General features: G+C 42.1%; 1 long non-coding RNA gene and 1 pseudogene across 3 annotated transcripts in view; one reads left to right on the top strand and one right to left on the bottom strand.

The window, feature by feature from the left end:
• LOC149123107 (uncharacterized) overlaps positions 1-16798 on the top strand; it is a 381517-nt gene that overhangs the window by 126510 nt on the left and 238209 nt on the right. The gene's annotated exons all lie outside the window — the stretch shown is intronic.
• Positions 12454-13513, bottom strand: LOC100343492 (phosphatidylinositol N-acetylglucosaminyltransferase subunit C-like; annotated as a pseudogene).

The raw sequence follows: 16798 nt of genomic DNA, 5'->3' as shown, positions 1-16798 counted from the left end.
ATCATTAGGTTTCCCACTGCAGAATGGCAACCAATCAAAACAAAGGACCCAGGTAGTTCCTCTTTGCTTGTGAAAGCAGAGCTATAGAAGAATTCAGTGGATATGTGTCCTACTATGTGTGAGTATTGAGGAGTGAAAAGTTATGGCTCAGCACATCACAGAAGTTTGTTTACAATGTAGCTTCTCCCAGAGTGGCTTGAGAAAAATTTGGTCCTCTGTCTAGGGAAATGGAACCTTAAAGGCTTAGATTGTTTTATGGCTTTCTTGAGCATTTACCATGAGCAAGGAACTGTGTTAAGTACTTTCTATACAGCATTTCATTAAATTCTTCATGCAATATGCTAATTATACACTATTATCATCTCTGCTTTTTAGATGAGTAGATAGACATAGGCAGAACAAACAATTATCCCAAAGCCACAGGGGTATAAGTGACAGACCTGGCACTTGGAGTGAGGTCTGACAGGTGCTGTAGCTGTGCTTTTAACCAGTGTGTTTGCCATTTGATGAAACCCTCAGAGCTGTGATCACACAGAGGGCTGGTGTGCCCTGGAGTGTGAAAACATCACCGTGGAACCCACTGACACCTCCAACTGCTGTGTGGGTCCTGTGACCTTGACCCTAATCTGTCCAGGATCTGTGATTTTATTTTCCTTTTCATCTGACCTTTCCCTGAGACTTGATTCGGACATGGTTTTGCTCTTCTACATCTTACAACTTTGCTTGTCTTTTGTTTTCTGATTCCAGTTGGTTTCTGTCTTGGATCGAGATGTTTCTCCCCACATACTCAATTAACCCCTAACTACGAGTATTCTGGGCTTCTACATGAGCTCAGGACTGGTGCCAATATAAGTTGACTCCTTAGCCTTGAAATACTGGGGGTGAATGCAAAACCTTCAGTCATGGGAAAGCTTGTCTTTACTTTATCACTGTCAGTGAATGACTCCCACTATCCCCTGTGTACCTCATTTCTGCATGATTCATGGCCTTTGATTCTATTTTTTCCTATTGTATCATTACAGGAAAGGAAATCTTATCCATTCCTAGGACTTTAACTTTCCTCCCAGTCAAGGACTTCTAAATCAAGACAGTTGGCTTCAGTCTCTTTCTCAAGCCCTGCTAATGTTTAAAATATGGTCGACAGACGAGATCGGGTGCGTTCAGGGTGGTATGGCCATAGACACTGTTGGTGGGAATGCAAACTGGTTAAGCCACTATGGAAGGCAGTCTGGAGATTCCTCAGAAACCTGAATATAACCCTACCATTCAACGCAGCCATCCCACTCCTTGGAATTTACCCAAAGGAAATGAAATTGGCAAACAAACAAGCTGTCTGCACATTAATGTTTATTGCAGCTCAATTCACAATAGCTAAGACCTGGAACCAACCCAAATGCCCATCCACAGTAGACTGGATAAAGAAATTATGGGACACCAGGGGACTCCAATTCAATCCCATCAAGGTGGCATGTACCAATGCCATCTCACTAGTCCAAGTGATCAATTTCAGTTCACAATTGATCATAATGAAAGTGTGGGGAGCAATCCGGACTGGACTAAGTTACTGAAATTAAGACTTATTCAATGCATCTGCTCTCCCACAACATGGCGTTGGGAGAGAAGTAAACAGCTTCCGCACAGCTGCCTCCAGTTCAACTAATAAACTGTAGGACTTGCTCCTGATTGGAGAGCAGCGTACTCGGCGTGTGGGCAGCCGAGTTGGGATTGGCGGAGGAGGACTATAAAGGAGGAGAGAGACGGCATGCACCAGGAACATCTATAGGGAACATCTAAGGGGAACACCTGTGCAGCCCCCCAGAGAGCCGGCCGGCGGTGTGCTGCTCCCCTGCGGAAGTGGGGAATGTGGCCAGGGGGAACTGCCCTTCCACGGAGGTGGAAGGGATAGTAGCCAACCCGGGAAGAACCAGCAGTAAACCCGGGGAGGGCCGAGCAGACGAAAGAACAGCGCAGGGTCCTGTGTTGCTCCCCCACGAAGAGGGGGAGCGACATAATGGTGCCGTGACTCGGATTAGGAAACCTAGGACGGATAGGAAACTTAGGAGAGAAGAAACGGGAAGAAGCAGGAAAATACCGGAGAGAGAGATTAGCAAAGAGCCTAGGTGCCGGAAGAAGCTATTGAAAGCCTAGGCATAGACTCGGATATGGACTGTGGGAAAGAAGTTAGGATTGAAAGCGAAAGTGAAAGCTTTCGTAGACTCGGATGCGGACTATGGCGGGGAAGCTAGGAGACTGAAAGCGAAAGTGAAACCTGGAGGAGGCTTGGACTCGGATACGGACTGTGGGGAGTAGCCAGGAGAAATGAGAGGAATATTGTTGGAAGAAAACTTAAGGAAACATACCGGGTAGAGAAAAATGTTAGGGAGGATGAAGCCGCGAGTGCAGGCCAAGCCATCTTGGAATTCTTCAAGTCACCCCGGGGAGCAAGAGGCGAAGATCTGGAACCAGAGGCAGAGACGTGGGCCGCCAGAATTCGCCAGGTTAGTCCGGGGAACTTGGACTGAATGCCGGTGGTGGCGGAAACATTCGCGGAAGCAGCCGCGTGCAGAGAGAGCACGGGGCGTTGGCGCGAGGCCGTGGTTCAGACGCGAAAGGGTTAAGTGCGAGACCGCGGAGCGCGCGAAGCCAAGCCGCACAAAGCCGAGCCGCGCAGATGAGGCTCGGGCTGAAGCGGCGCAGAGCCGGGAACCCGCCGGCGGGGCGAGGCGCCGGGAAGCTGCGGGGATAAGAGAAACAGAAGCTTAGAAGTAAGATGAGAGAAATAGGAATGCTGGAAGATAGAAGTAAAATGGGAGAAACAGGAATGCCCGGAGATAGAGAAATAGAGAAATAGAAAGGCCTCCCTACAACACTGCAATGTGTGAGCTTGGATTCGGTCTGCCTGATTAAGTGAGGCGATGAGCACCTGGGCGGCTAGCAGCTTATGCGCCGCAGGTCACCGAAGACAGGCACGAATTAACATCAGTAAGGCTTCCCCACAATACCGCAATTAGAAGGCTTGGATTCGGTCTGCCTGATTAAGGCGGTAAGTGCCAGCAAGCAGCTCGACCAAAGTATGAGCTGCAGGTCACCGAAGATAGGCACGAACCAACACTAATAAGTCTCCCCCACAATACGGCAATGAGAAGGCTTGGATTCGGTTTGCCTGATAGGTTTTGTAAGCCCCTGCAGGCTCGACCAGAGCATGCGCTGCAGGGCACCGAACACAGGCACGCATCAGCGCCTAAAAACCTCCTCACAACATGGCGAAGAGAGGACCCGGATTCGGTTTGCCTGATAGGACTTGTAAGAGCCTGTGGCAACTCTAGCAAGTAGAGCAGAGTGTGTCCGCGGGACACCGAAGACAGGCGCGTATCAACGCCAAAAAATAAAAAGAAAGGGGGATCTGTGGGGAGCAATCCGGACTGGACTAAGTTACTGAAATTAAGACTTATTCAATGCATCTGCTCTCCCACAACATGGCGTTGGGAGAGAAGTAAACAGCTTCCGCACAGCTGCCTCCAGTTCAACTAATAAACTGTAGGACTTGCTCCTGATTGGAGAGCAGCATACTCGGCGTGTGGGCAGCTGAGTTGGGATTGGCGGAGGAGGACTATAAAGGAGGAGAGAGACGGCATGCACCAGGAACATCTATGGGGAACATCTAAGGGGAACACCTGTGCAGCCCCCCAGAGAGCCGGCCGGCGGTGTGCTGCTCCCCTGCGGAAGTGGGGAATGTGGCCAGGGGGAACTGCCCTTCCACGGAGGTGGAAGGGATAGTAGCCAACCCGGGAAGAACCAGCAGTAAACCCGGGGAGGGCCGAGCAGACAAAAGAACAGCGCAGGGTCCTGTGTTGCTCCCCCACGAAGAGGGGGAGCGACAGAAAGGACTAAGAGTCAAAGGGAGCACATAAACAAGTCTAGTACCTGCTAATACTAACCGATAGAATAAATAAAGGGGAGAGTGATCCAACATAGGAAGTGAGATACTCAGCAGACTCATAGAATGGCAGATGTCCTAAACAGCACTCTGGCCTCAGAATCAGCCCTAAAGGCATTCGGATCTGGCTGAAAAGCCCATGAGAGTATTTCAGGCATGGAAAGCCAAGACACTCTGGCAAAAAAAAAAAAAAAAAAACAACAACAACAACAAAACACACACACACACAAAACAACAACAACAAACAAAAAAACCCCACAAAACCTAAATGAAAGATCTCTGTGAGTGAGATCCCAGTGGAAAGAACAGGTGTTCAAAGAAGGAGGTACCTTTCTCTGAAGGGAGGAGAGAACCTCCACTTTGACTATGACCTTGTCTAAACAAGATAAGATTCGGAGAACTCAAAAGGCTTCCATAGCCTTGGAAACTCATGACTGGAGCATAGGGAGATTACTGATGCCATAAACAGTAGTGTCAATTTGTAAAGTCAACAACAGGAGTCACTGTGCACTTACTCCTCGTGTAGGATCTCTGTCCTTAATGTGCTGTACATTGAGATTTAATGCTATAATGAGTACTTAAACAGTATATTTCACTTTGTGTTTCTATGGGGGTGCAAACTGTTGAAATCTTTACTTAATGTATACTAAACTGATCCTCTGTAAAAAAAAAAAAAAGAAAAAAGAAATTATCAATTCCCAACTTGACTCTCACTGGGATTAAACATGACAATAGGTCTGATCTGATTTCATCATCATTTAAAAAATCATCTATTATTTTTCACTTTATGTTTCTGTGTGGGAGCAAACTGTTGAAATCTTTATTTAATGTATGCTAAACTGATCTTCTGTATATAAAGAGAATCGAAAATGAATCTTGATGTGAATGGAAGGGGAGAGGGATTGGGAAAGGGGAGGGTTGCAGGTGGGAGGGACGTTATGGGGGGGAAGCCATTGTAATCCATAAGCCGTACTTTGGAAATTTATATTCATTAAATAAAAAAAAAATTATGGGACATGTACTCTATAGAATACTATACAGCAGTCAAAAACAACGAAATATGGCCATTTGCAACAAGATGGAGGAATCTGGAAAACATCATGCTGAGTGAATTAAGCAAGTCCCAAAGGGACAAATATCATATGTTCTCCCTGATCGGTGACAACTAACTGAGCAGCAAAGGGGAAACCTGTTGAAGTGAAATGGACACTATGAGAAACAGTGACTTGATCAGCTCTTGTCCTGACGGTTGATGTACAATGTAATACTTTATCCATTTTAGTATTTTCTCTTTGTTTTGTTCTAGTACTATTGGTTGAACTCTGTGATTAACACACAATTATTCTTAGGTGTTTAAATTTTAACTGAAAAATGATCCCTGGTAAATATAAGAGTGGGAATAAAAGAGGGTGGAGATGTACAATTTGGGACATGCTCAATCAGACTTGCCCCAAATGGTGGAGTTAGAAACGTGCCAGGGGATCCCAATACAATCCCATCAAGGTGGCATGTACCAATGCCATCTCACTAGTCCAAGTGATCAACTTCAGTTCACAATTGATCACACTGATAGGTCTAAGAGTCAAAGGGATCACACAAACAAGACTAGTGTCTGCTAATACTAACTGATAGAATGAAAAAGGGAGAGAATGATCCACCATGGGAAGCGGGATACACAGCAGACTCATAGAATGGCAGATGTCCTAAATAGCACTCTGGCCTCAGAATCAGCCCTTAAGGCATTGGATCTGGCTGAAGAGCCCATGAGAGTATTTTAGGCATGGAAAGCCAAGACAATCTGGGGAAAAAAAAGAAGACCTAAATGGAAGATCTCTGCGAGTGAGATCCCAGTGGAAAGAATGGGGCCATCAAAGAAGGAGGTACCTTTCTCTGAAGGGAGGAGAGAACTTCCACTTTGACTATGACCCTGTTAGAATAAGATCAACGTCAGCGAACTCAAAAGGCTTCCATAGCCTTGGCAACTCATGACTAGAGCCTAGGGAGATTACTGACGCCATAAGCAAGAGTGTCAAATTGTTAAGTCAACAACAGGAGTCACTGTGTACTTACTTCTCATGTGGGATCTGTCCTTAGTGTGTTGTCCAATGTGAAGTAATGCTATAATTAGTACTGAAACAGTATTTTACACTTTGTGTTTCTGTGTGGGTGCAAACTGATGAAATCTTTACTTAATATATACTGAATCGATCTTCTGTATATAAAGATAATTGAAAATGAATCTTGTTTAGACAAGGTCATAGTCAGGGATCACATTTCAGTTAATTTTCAACACTTAAGAATAACTGTGTGATAATTACAGAATTAAACCAGTCATATTAAGTAGAACAGACAAAAAAAAATACTATGAGGGATAATATATTAAGTTGTCCATTAGCAGTCAGGGCTATGCTGATCAAATCACCATTTCCCATAGTGTCCATTTCACTTCAGGAGGTTTCCTTTTTGGTGTTCAGTCAGTTGTCACCGATCAGGGAGAACATATGGTATTTGTCCCTTTGGGACTGGCTTACTTCACTCAGCATGATGTGTTCCAGATTCCTCCATTTTGTTGCAAATGACTGGATTTCGTTGTTTCTTACTGCGGTATAGTATTCTAAAGAATACATATCCCATAATTTCTTTATCCAGTCTACCATTGATGGGCATTTAGGTTGGTTCCAGGTCTTGGCTATTGTGAATTGTGCTGCAATAAACATTAGGGTGCAGACCGCTTTTTTCTTTATCAATTTAAACTCCTTTGGGTAAATTCCAAGGAGTGGGATGGCTGGGTCGAACGGTAGGGTTATATTCAGGTTTCTGAGGAATCTCCAGACTGACTTCCATAGTGGCTTGACCAGTTTGCATTCCCACCAACAGTGGGTTAGTGTCCCTTTTTCCCCACATCCTCGCCAGCATCTGTTGTTGGTAGATTTCTGTATGTGAGCCATTCTAACCGGGGTGAGGTGAAACCTCATTGTGGTTTTGATTTGCATTTCCCTGACAAGATAAGAGTCGGAGAACTCAAGGGGCTTCCATAGCCTTGGAAACTCATGACTGGTGCATAGGGAGATTATTGATGCCATAAACAGGAGTGTCAATTTGTAAAGTCAACAACAGGAGTCACTGTGCACTTACTCCTCATGTAGGATCTCTGTCCTTAATGTGCTGTACACTGAGGCTTAATGCTATAACGAGTACTCAAACAGTATATTTCACTTTGTGTTTCTATGGGGGTGCAAACGATTGAAATCTTTACTTAATGTACACTAAACTGATCTTCTGTAAAAAAAAAAAAAAAAAAAGAAATTATCAATTCCCAACTTGACTCTCACTGGGATTAAACATGACAATAGGTCTGATCTGATTTCATCATGATTTAAAAAAAAATCATCTATTATTTTTCACTTTATGTTTCTGTGTGGGAACAAACTGTTGAAATCCTTACTTAAGGTATACTAAGCTGATCTTCTGTATATTAAGATAATCGAAAATGAATCTTGATGTGAATGGAAGGGGAGAGGGAGTGGGAAAGGGGAGGGTTGTGGGTGGGAGGGACGGTATGGGGGGGAAAGCCATTGTAACCCATGAGTCGTACTTTGGAAATTTATATTCATTAAATAAAAGATAAAAAAAAAATAAAAAAAAAAAAAGAAAATGAATCTTGATGTGAATGGAATGGGAGAGGGAGCAGTAGATGGGAGGGGTATGAGTGGGAGGGAAATTATGGGGGGGGGAAGCCATTGTAATCCATTAACTGTAGTTTGAAAATTTATATTTACTAAATAAAAAAATTAGCAGTGTGAAAAAAAAATATGGTCGACAGTAGTCACCTATTTTTGTAACACCCACAGCAGGACCAAAACAAACTCGTCATCTTATTTTTGTCTTAGAGCTCATTCCCTCCTTTCCCACTGCCTTTACCCATGATTGACTTTACTCTTTGACCTCTGACATCTAAAGAACAGACCCTATGCATTTGACTTGTTGAGTGTTCTGAACAAAATGGCTGCAATGCCCTGTCTAAGAAGGTTCATTTCCACCCCTCTACTCTGGTCTTTGGTGAACAATAGAATTCATAAGGATGGAGTCTATTTTGTAACTGAGAAGTAGGTGAAATCAGAAAGTTTAATGTAAAGTCAATGTAACTCACTAGATTGGGACAACCAGGTCAGGTGGAATATTATTAATATTTGTTACGGTGAGCAACTGATTTGAACCCTCTGTACTGACATCTGGCCAACAGATTTAACTCACACTTATTCCATGGGATTAAAGAGCCAGCCATTACTACTGTATTCCTGTTCTAGATTCTCTCATTTGTTTTTTAAAAGGTTTATTTATTTATTTGAGAGGCACAAAAGACAGACAGAGAAAGGGAGGAACAGAGAAAGAGGTCTTCCATCTGCTGGTTCACCAAATGGCCGCAATGGCCAGAGATGGGCCGATCTGAAGCCAGGATCCATGGGCTTCTCCTGGGCCTCCCACTTGGGTGCAGGGCCCCAAACATGTGGGCCATCTTCCACTGCTTTCCCAGGCCATTAGAAGGGAGCTGGGTCAGAAGTAGAGCATCCGGGACTTGAACTGGCACTCATAAGGGATGCTGGCCCCACAGGCGGACTTAACCTACTACATCACAGCACTGGTCCTTAGGTTCTCTCATTTGAACAAATCTTTTATCCCAAATGTAAATAGGTAGGATTTTTGTTTTGGAGGAGGCAATAGGTGTTTTATCAGTTTGGTAGCTAGAAAAACTACAGGATTGATTATTGGATTTTAAATGGATTTGTCATCTACATTGGCAGACTGAAGCAGATTTTGACTTGCTTTAAAATAAAGTTAAATTTAATTCTGTCATCGTATCCCAAGAGACTTGTCCTTTTGAATTATTTAGCTCTTGCTAACAGTCCTGTGACATGTTATCCCTCAGCTGTGATGGATTGAGATAGGGTAAGTTTGCTCTTAATGCCAGAGAATCCCCAAGACACCACTTCAAATTGAGTTCATGAATTATTGTCTCCTATTTGAGTCCGTCACATTATTAATTACAATCAGGAATAATTTTAGTGTCTATTATGAAATGATGAGCTGTCTCCTTAGTGTTGAAGTTATGACATACATATCGAATGATTGTGTCATGTGATATGGGGCTGCAGGAATATGGTGATAGAAATACTTGGGAACATTTTTGTGATGATTACAGCTGACCAAATCTGGGGAGCTTTGCTAAGTGTGGAAAAGGGTGCCTTCTGCCATCCTGATAGGTTACACATAAATTTGGGGCATCTTCTGGTGGTGTTTACCTATCTCTTGATCTTATCATATAGTGATAAACTGAGTTAATATTTATATTACATATACATACTATGTAATGTGTCATGTAGTTTATAATCATGTACAACTAATATAAATGTAAATTTACAGATAAAAAATTTTTAAAAAAATTTTCCTCTTTAACTTATCCCCTTGGACTCTTGGCAGAGGTACCGACATGATTCCCATAGTTATGCCTTATATGTCCGTATAAATTAGTCCATCAGGTGCAGGGACCAGCTGATACTTCTTCAGCCCTCTCTGTTGATTACTCATACAAGGCTGCTTGAGAAAGCTTTGTCATTTGTCATGCTGCCAGCGCTCAGTTTTTGGTCTCATTTTTAAAGCTTTTTTTTTTTTTAAATTTTAAAACTTAACAATCTTTAGCATTTTGCCATACTCACTTAATATGTAGATATTATATACATATACATATATAGTACTTTTTCTTGAAAACAGGGATATTAATATTGCAAAGTGAAGGATTCATGACAGTGATCATACTGTGGGCCAAAAAAAGTGTATTTACATGTATATGGTCTTATTCAATGAAGCAATATTTACATGTTAATTGATAAGACATATAACTTTTTTCTCTGTGTATGAACTTCCTCAAATAAGAAAAAACATGTTATATTTGTCTTTCTTGGTCTGGATTATTTCACTTAGCCTTATGCTCCTCATTTCCATCTATTTTGTTGCAAATGTCATGGTTTCTTTCTTTTTATGGCTGAGTAATATTCCATAGCATACACATACCATAGTCTTTTTTTTTCCTTTTTTTAAACTTATTTAATGAATATAAATTTCCAAAGTACAGAATATTGATTACAATGGCTCCCCCCCATAACTTCCCCCAACCCGCAACCCTCCCCTTTCCCTCTCCCTCCCCCCTTCCATTCACATCAAGATTCATTTTCAATTCTCTTTATATACAGAAGATCAGTTTAGCATATATTAAGTAAAGATTTCAACAGTTTGCACCCACATGGAAACACAAAGTGAAAAATACTGTTTGAGTACTAGTTATAGCATTAAATCACAATGTACAGCACATTAAGGACAGAGATCCTACATGAGGAGTAAGTGCACAGTGACTCCTGTTGTTGACTTAACAAATTGACACTCTTGTTTATGGCCTCAGTAATCACCCTAGGCTCTTGTCATGAGTTGCCAAGGCTTTTGAGTTCACCAACTCTGATCATATTTAGACAAGGTCATAGTCAAAGTGGAAGTTCTCTCCTCCCTCCAGAGAAAGGTACCTCCTTCTTTGATGACCTGTTCTTTTCACTGGGATCTCACTCGCGGAGATCTTTCATTTAGGTTTTTTATTTTTTTGCCAGAGTGTTTTGGTTTTGGCTTTCCATGCCTGTAATACTATCAAGGGCTTTTCAGACAGATCCGTGTGCCTTAAGGGCTGATTCTGAGGCCAGAGTGCTGTTTAGGACATCTGCCATTCTATGAGTCTGCTGTGTATCTCGCTTCCCACATACCATAGCTTTTTCATCCAGTTATCAGTTGGTAGACATCAGGTTGATTCCATATCACAGCTATTGGGCATTGAGCTGCTATAAACATGGGAGTGCATGCATTCTCTCCTATGCTGATTTCATTTTATTTTGCTATATTCCCAGGAGTGGGATAGCAGGGTCATATCATTGATCTATTTTCAGTTTTCTGAGGAATCCCTGTAGTGTCTTCCATAATGATACCCTTTGCAATGTCTTAACTGGATTATTTGTTTTGTAGTTGTTGAGTCTCTTGAGCTCCTTATCTATTCTGGATATTAATCATTTTTTGGATGCATCATTTGAAAATATTTTCTCCCATTCTGTTAGCTATCTCTTTGTTGATTGTCTTTCTTTCTGTACAAGAACTTCTTAGCTTGTTTATAATCCCATTTCTCTATTTTTGCTTTCACTGCCTGTGTTTCTGTCATCTTATCCAAGAAGTCTTTGCCTGTTGCTGATGTCTTATGATGTTACCCCTATATTTTCCTCTACTAATTTAATAGTTTCAAGTGTTTTTGAGGTGATTTTTTTTTGTATAGGGTATAAGATAGGGGTCTTATTTCAAACGTCTGCCTCTGGAAATCCAATTTTCCCAGCACCATTTGTTGAAGAGACTCTCCTTTCTCCAGGGAATACTTTTAGTTAGTTTGTCAAAAATTAGTTGGTTGTAGATACCTGGATTTATTTCTGGGGTTTCTATTCTGTTCCATTGGTCTACATGTCAATTTCTTTGGCAGTACCAGGCTTTTTTGATTAGAGTAGCCAAGCACTATATCTTGATATCTGGTGTTGTGGTGCCACCAGCTTTTTTTGGTTATTTAGATTGCATTGGCTAGTCAGGATCTTTTGTGTTTCCATATGAATTTTAGGCTTGTTGTTTTCTAGATCTGTGATGAATGTCCTTGGAATTTTGATGGGAATTGCATTGAATCTCTAATTTGTTTTGGGTATTATGGACATTTTGATTATATTAATTCTTCAGTCCATGAATGTGGAAGATTACTCTAATTTATGTGTCTTCTTTCATTGATGTTTTGTAATTTTCATTGTTTAGACCTTTCACATCCTTGGTTAAATTTATCCCAAATTATTTACATCTTTGGTAGTTATTGTGAATGGGACTGATCTTATACATTATTTCTCAGCCAGATCATCATTAATATATAAGAATGTTACTGATTTTTGTGTAACTTTGCTGAATTCTGTCATCAATTCTAACAGGTTAGGGGAGTCTTTTTGGTTCCCTTGTATAAAGAATCTTGTCACCTGAAAACAAAGAAAATTTGACTTCCTCTTTTCCAATTTGTATCCCTTTGATTTTTTTCCCCTTGCCTAATGGGTCTTGCTAAAATTTTAAAACTATGTTGAATAGTAGTGGTGAGAGTGGGCCTCCTTGTCTGGTTCCAGGTTTTTTCTTTTTTTTTTTTTCCTCATGGATGTGTTGTTATTTTTTTTTAAATAAAACATCACTTCATTTATTACAGTGAATAGTAAATGAGAGGCAGTAATTCAAGAGGGCCGTAGAAAGCTTTTTCATCCACGGAATAGCACAAAGGACAAGTACTCTCACCACCATGCTTTTGCTTCTGTTTTTCTTTTGACCTCTATTCTCTTATATCAGTCTGCTGCTTCCAAAATGGCATTTTTCCTTCAAATTTTGTATTTGTTAGAAGGCTAGTCTGTTAGCTTGCTTTAACAATATGATAATGGTCTCTGAGTTAGCTGAGGAACCTGGACAAGTCTTCTTTGATTTCAGCTTCATCCCAAGGCCCATGAATATTTTCCTTAAAAAGCTGCAGGCGAATGAGGTAGAAAGGGCAGAGACACGAGATGGAAATCAGCAGAAGGGCAAAGAGTATGGCTCCCACAACACTAATGGACAGCAGGCCTCCCAAGGCTGAAAATGCAAAAAGCAGTGTGACCCCCACATAACTGCGGGGAGTACATGCCTTCTGTTTCTTCGGCAACATGGGCCACAGGGCAAAAATCTGGATGGCAAATGTCACCATGATGAAGGCATGCAGGGACCAGGGGAGGCGGTGAGGCTAGGCAGAGAGAAGCGAAGATGGCCATGTTTAAGGACAGTGTGCTGGACACAATGGCAGCATTGGCACCATAATCAAAGAAGATGAGGTGGCCTAAGAGCATGAAAACGGACATGGCATAGATGGTGTCAGTGCTGACAGATTCTGTAAGAGTCTTTAGCACTGGTGAAAAACCGTAAGTGAAAGTAATGAAAGCTGCCGCTGCGGCTCACTAGGCTAATCCTCCACCTTGCGGTGCCGGCACACCGGGTTCTAGTCCCGGTCGGGGCGCCGGATTCTGTCCCGGTTGCCCCTCTTCCAGGCCAGCTCTCTGCTGTGGCCTGGGAAGGCAGTGGAGGATGGCCCAAGTGCCTGGGCCCTGCACCCCATGGGAGACCAGGAGAAGCACCTGGCTCCTGGCTCCTGCCTTCGGATCAGCGCAGTGCGCCGGCCGCAGCGCGCTGGCCATGGCGGCCATTGGAGGGTGTACCAACGGCAAAGGAAGACCTTTCTCTCTCTCTCTCTCTCTCACTATCCACTCTGCCTGTCAAAAAATTAAGAAAAAAAAAAGTAATGAAAACCAGAGCACTCTTCAGGTCAGCCCACCGGCTCTGCCCACTCTTCTTCCGCCCTTCACCTCCATCAATGAGATCGAACAAAATGTACCCAATCAACGAAGAAGCCAGGCCAGTCCCAAAAGGCCAGTGAGGTGCCAGAAGACCCTCATCCATATACCATCAAATAACCACAAAAACACAGACACTGCAGAGCTGCTGTACCACAACACTGGACTCAAATACCACAGCCCAGTATTGGTATTTCCGGGCATAGATATTTTTCCGGAGCTCTTCCAGGAACCTCCGGTCCACAGAGTTATCAGGGAAAGGCTGTCGCTCATATAAGACCTTCTGCCACCTGACCTCCTTGGTGTTAGTTACAGGAAGGGCACACGTTATCCTCTCCTTCACTCAGGCCAGTTCAGTCTCCCTTGCAGAAGTCCATGTGTTCTTGCTCTTTATGAAGGTTTGAAGTAAGACCTCTCTGGAAATTCCATGCTGTGCTGTGGCTGATGTTCTACCTACCTTTCCTTGTTTTCAAAGGCAGCAACCCAGGCTAGGTCTGCAAAGATGAATTTGTTCTCTGAGGCAGGATAACACAGCCAAGTTCCTTATTTCTTCCATGAAGACCACCATAGGTTTTACTTTGCAAGCCCGACACCCTGCGAGCCCCCCTCACTGCAGCACGGCCCCCAACCCAAGCATCTCACGGCTGCTGGTCCATGGCCCAGAAAAGTTGCAAGGCACGCCAGCAGGGTCGGGCTGGACCAGGGTCGGCTAGCGTACCTTAGAACAGGGTGTCCCCAGGGGCGCCCCACTTGCCCTCCGGGCCTCCCCCGCCCTCCAACACCCTTAAGCCAGCCTTGCGCCAGCAAGGGACGGCAGAGGAGGAGCAGGCCGGGAAACTACAGCCCACGGGGGACCCACCTGCCCACAAGTTCCCAGGGCTGCACGGCTGGGAGAGGGCGGCCGCCTGCCTCTGGTTCCAGGTTTTACAAGAAATGTTCCTAGCTTTTTTCTGCTCAGTATGATGCTGGCTATAGCCTTGTCATATATTGCCTTTATTGTGTTGAGGTATGTCCCTTCTATACCCGATTATTCGAAGTTTTTTTTTTTTTTTTTTTTTTTTTTTTTTTTTTTTTTTTTTTTACCATGAAAACATGTTGTATTTTGTCAAATGCTTTCTCTGCATCTATTGGGATAATATGATTTTTATCTTTCATCTTGTTGATGTACTACATATGTTGCTTTGTGTATGTTGAATCATCTATGGGATAAATCCCACTCAAGAGTGAATGATATTTTTTGTTGTTGTTTTGTTTTGTTTTGCTTTTCTTTTCTTTCTGTTTGTTTTTGGATGATCTTTTTGCTGTGTTGGATTTGTTTTGCTTGTATTTTGTTGAGTATTTTTACATCAGTGTTCATTAGGGATATTGTTTTATAGTTCTCTGTTTTTATTGTATTTTTTCTCTTTTTACTTCTGAAAACACTAGTGCATTGGGCACCAGATTGGTTTCAGTTTTTTTTTTTTTTTGTAGAAGTTAAGTGAATGACCACTTCCCCTTTACAGTCTCCAAAGACATAGACTGTTATGCTTATGCCCCATCTCCCAAAGTCCATTTGCATCTGTCATCATCCCTAGACCATAGTCTTATAAAGACTCCTGTGAAAAACAGTTGCATCAGTTTTAAGACTTTACCCTGTAGCCACAGGGCTCATATGTAGTAGAAGGACTTTAACCAATTATTCAGAAATTTTCTGAGCTTATATATATATGGGTACTTCAAAAATTCATGGAAAATAGAATTAAAAGACAGGTTAATTTGGTATAAAGTTTTTTGAAATCCATGCATACAAGGGCTCTTCAAAAAGTTAATAGTAAGTGCATATTAGGAATAAACTGTGCATTGGTTTATATGTATGTATATAATATTTATATCTTCTCATTACTGATGGTAGCGCAGTTTCTGCCTAACCTGAATGGACAAGGTAATACAGGACGGTGAAATAAGATCTCAGAAGGCTGAAAAATCAAATATACTTCACAGAAAACCCAAGTTCAAATAGAATCAATTCAATGGATACTCAGAAATAAATTTAGCCTCTGAACCACTTGAATACTTTCTGATGTCTATGTGTTGGGGATTTTTTTTTTTTTTTTGCAGACTTCAGTGTCTTGGGAAATAGAATATGGCACAGTTTGAAATGATCACGCAACTTTCTTAAGTGGCTTTCTTCTCCTGAAAGATAAAAATCTCAAGGGCTATTGGTTGATGGAGTTCTCACTGGAAACAATATGGCCACTGCATTGGAACCAGAGTTAGGAATAGGAGGATCGAGCTTCCCTCTTCTTCGATGTCCTTGGAGTTCCTAGAATTCTCTGGGTGTGGTGGTTTGCTGGGAACCATGTAGGCTTGCAACAAGGGATGCCGGCACTTAAACATCCTCCCTCAGTAGGCAGTGGGAGCCCATTGGGGTTAGAGAATGGGCTGTTTCTGAAGTTAGTGCTGGTAGAGATGACTTCAGTTGGTGGTTTCAATGTCTCTACAGCTCCCTCTTTACACCACACATTCAGGGATTAAAGCATTATATTTTATTAGGATAGATAGATGAAAATATGTATATGTAAGTTCATTGATGAGCTCAAAGATATGTTCTCTTTGCCCTTCATATAGGTACAAGACTACATTTCTAGTTAGGAGACTGACTGAGGTTTATAACTCATCTGAACATGATTTGGATCTCTAGATGAGAAATATTGAAAATGTATTTTTTTCTTTCAGAATAATGTTTGAAGACAGGCTCCACAGAATTGAGTTGAGAAAGAAGGGCAATGCATTTATTTCAGCAGAAAATTGATTTGGTTGAAAGCATGATATATTGACATCTTAGGTCATAAACATGAGTGGTATTAAGAAGAGTGATTTAATTCTTCTCAAATTTAAAAAAAAGTTATTGTGGATATTGGTTGGGTACGTGTGATTAATTCCCTCTATCGCTGCATCAAGCACAATTGATTTTGGCCAGAAATGAAGTAACCACAAATATCCAACTATTTATCTACAGGAAATAAAGCCACCAAAATATTGCATTTCACTGGCCAAGACTGTTCAGACATGCTGGCAGTGAATCATTAGAAAATAAATGGTTTCTTTTCCCACTGAAAATGAGTTCTCAAAGGGTGTTTGGCTTGCTGTTCCTGTATAGTGTAGATTGGAGGTATCTCAATTATTCTAGATGACTTCTCTAGCAATGACTAGAGCACCCAACTGACCATAGCAATGGAGGAGTGCAGCAGCCAAAGGTTTAGTTCAAAATGAGTAAGGCTGAAAAGGTCAAGACACCATCTTGCCCCTGCTTCAGATTGGGCAGTTCTCATTGCCTTGAGGGTAATTATTTCAAAGATCCTTTTTCGAGTTCTTACTGTATACTGCATTCATAGTAAGGCACTAGGGAGGT

This window comes from Oryctolagus cuniculus, chromosome 12, assembly GCF_051225735.1.
Source record: "Oryctolagus cuniculus isolate XC-2025 breed Fujian yellow rabbit chromosome 12, ASM5122573v1, whole genome shotgun sequence".
NCBI classification, from domain to species: Eukaryota; Metazoa; Chordata; class Mammalia; order Lagomorpha; family Leporidae; genus Oryctolagus; species Oryctolagus cuniculus.
This window is presented reverse-complemented; position numbering and strand designations above follow the sequence as displayed.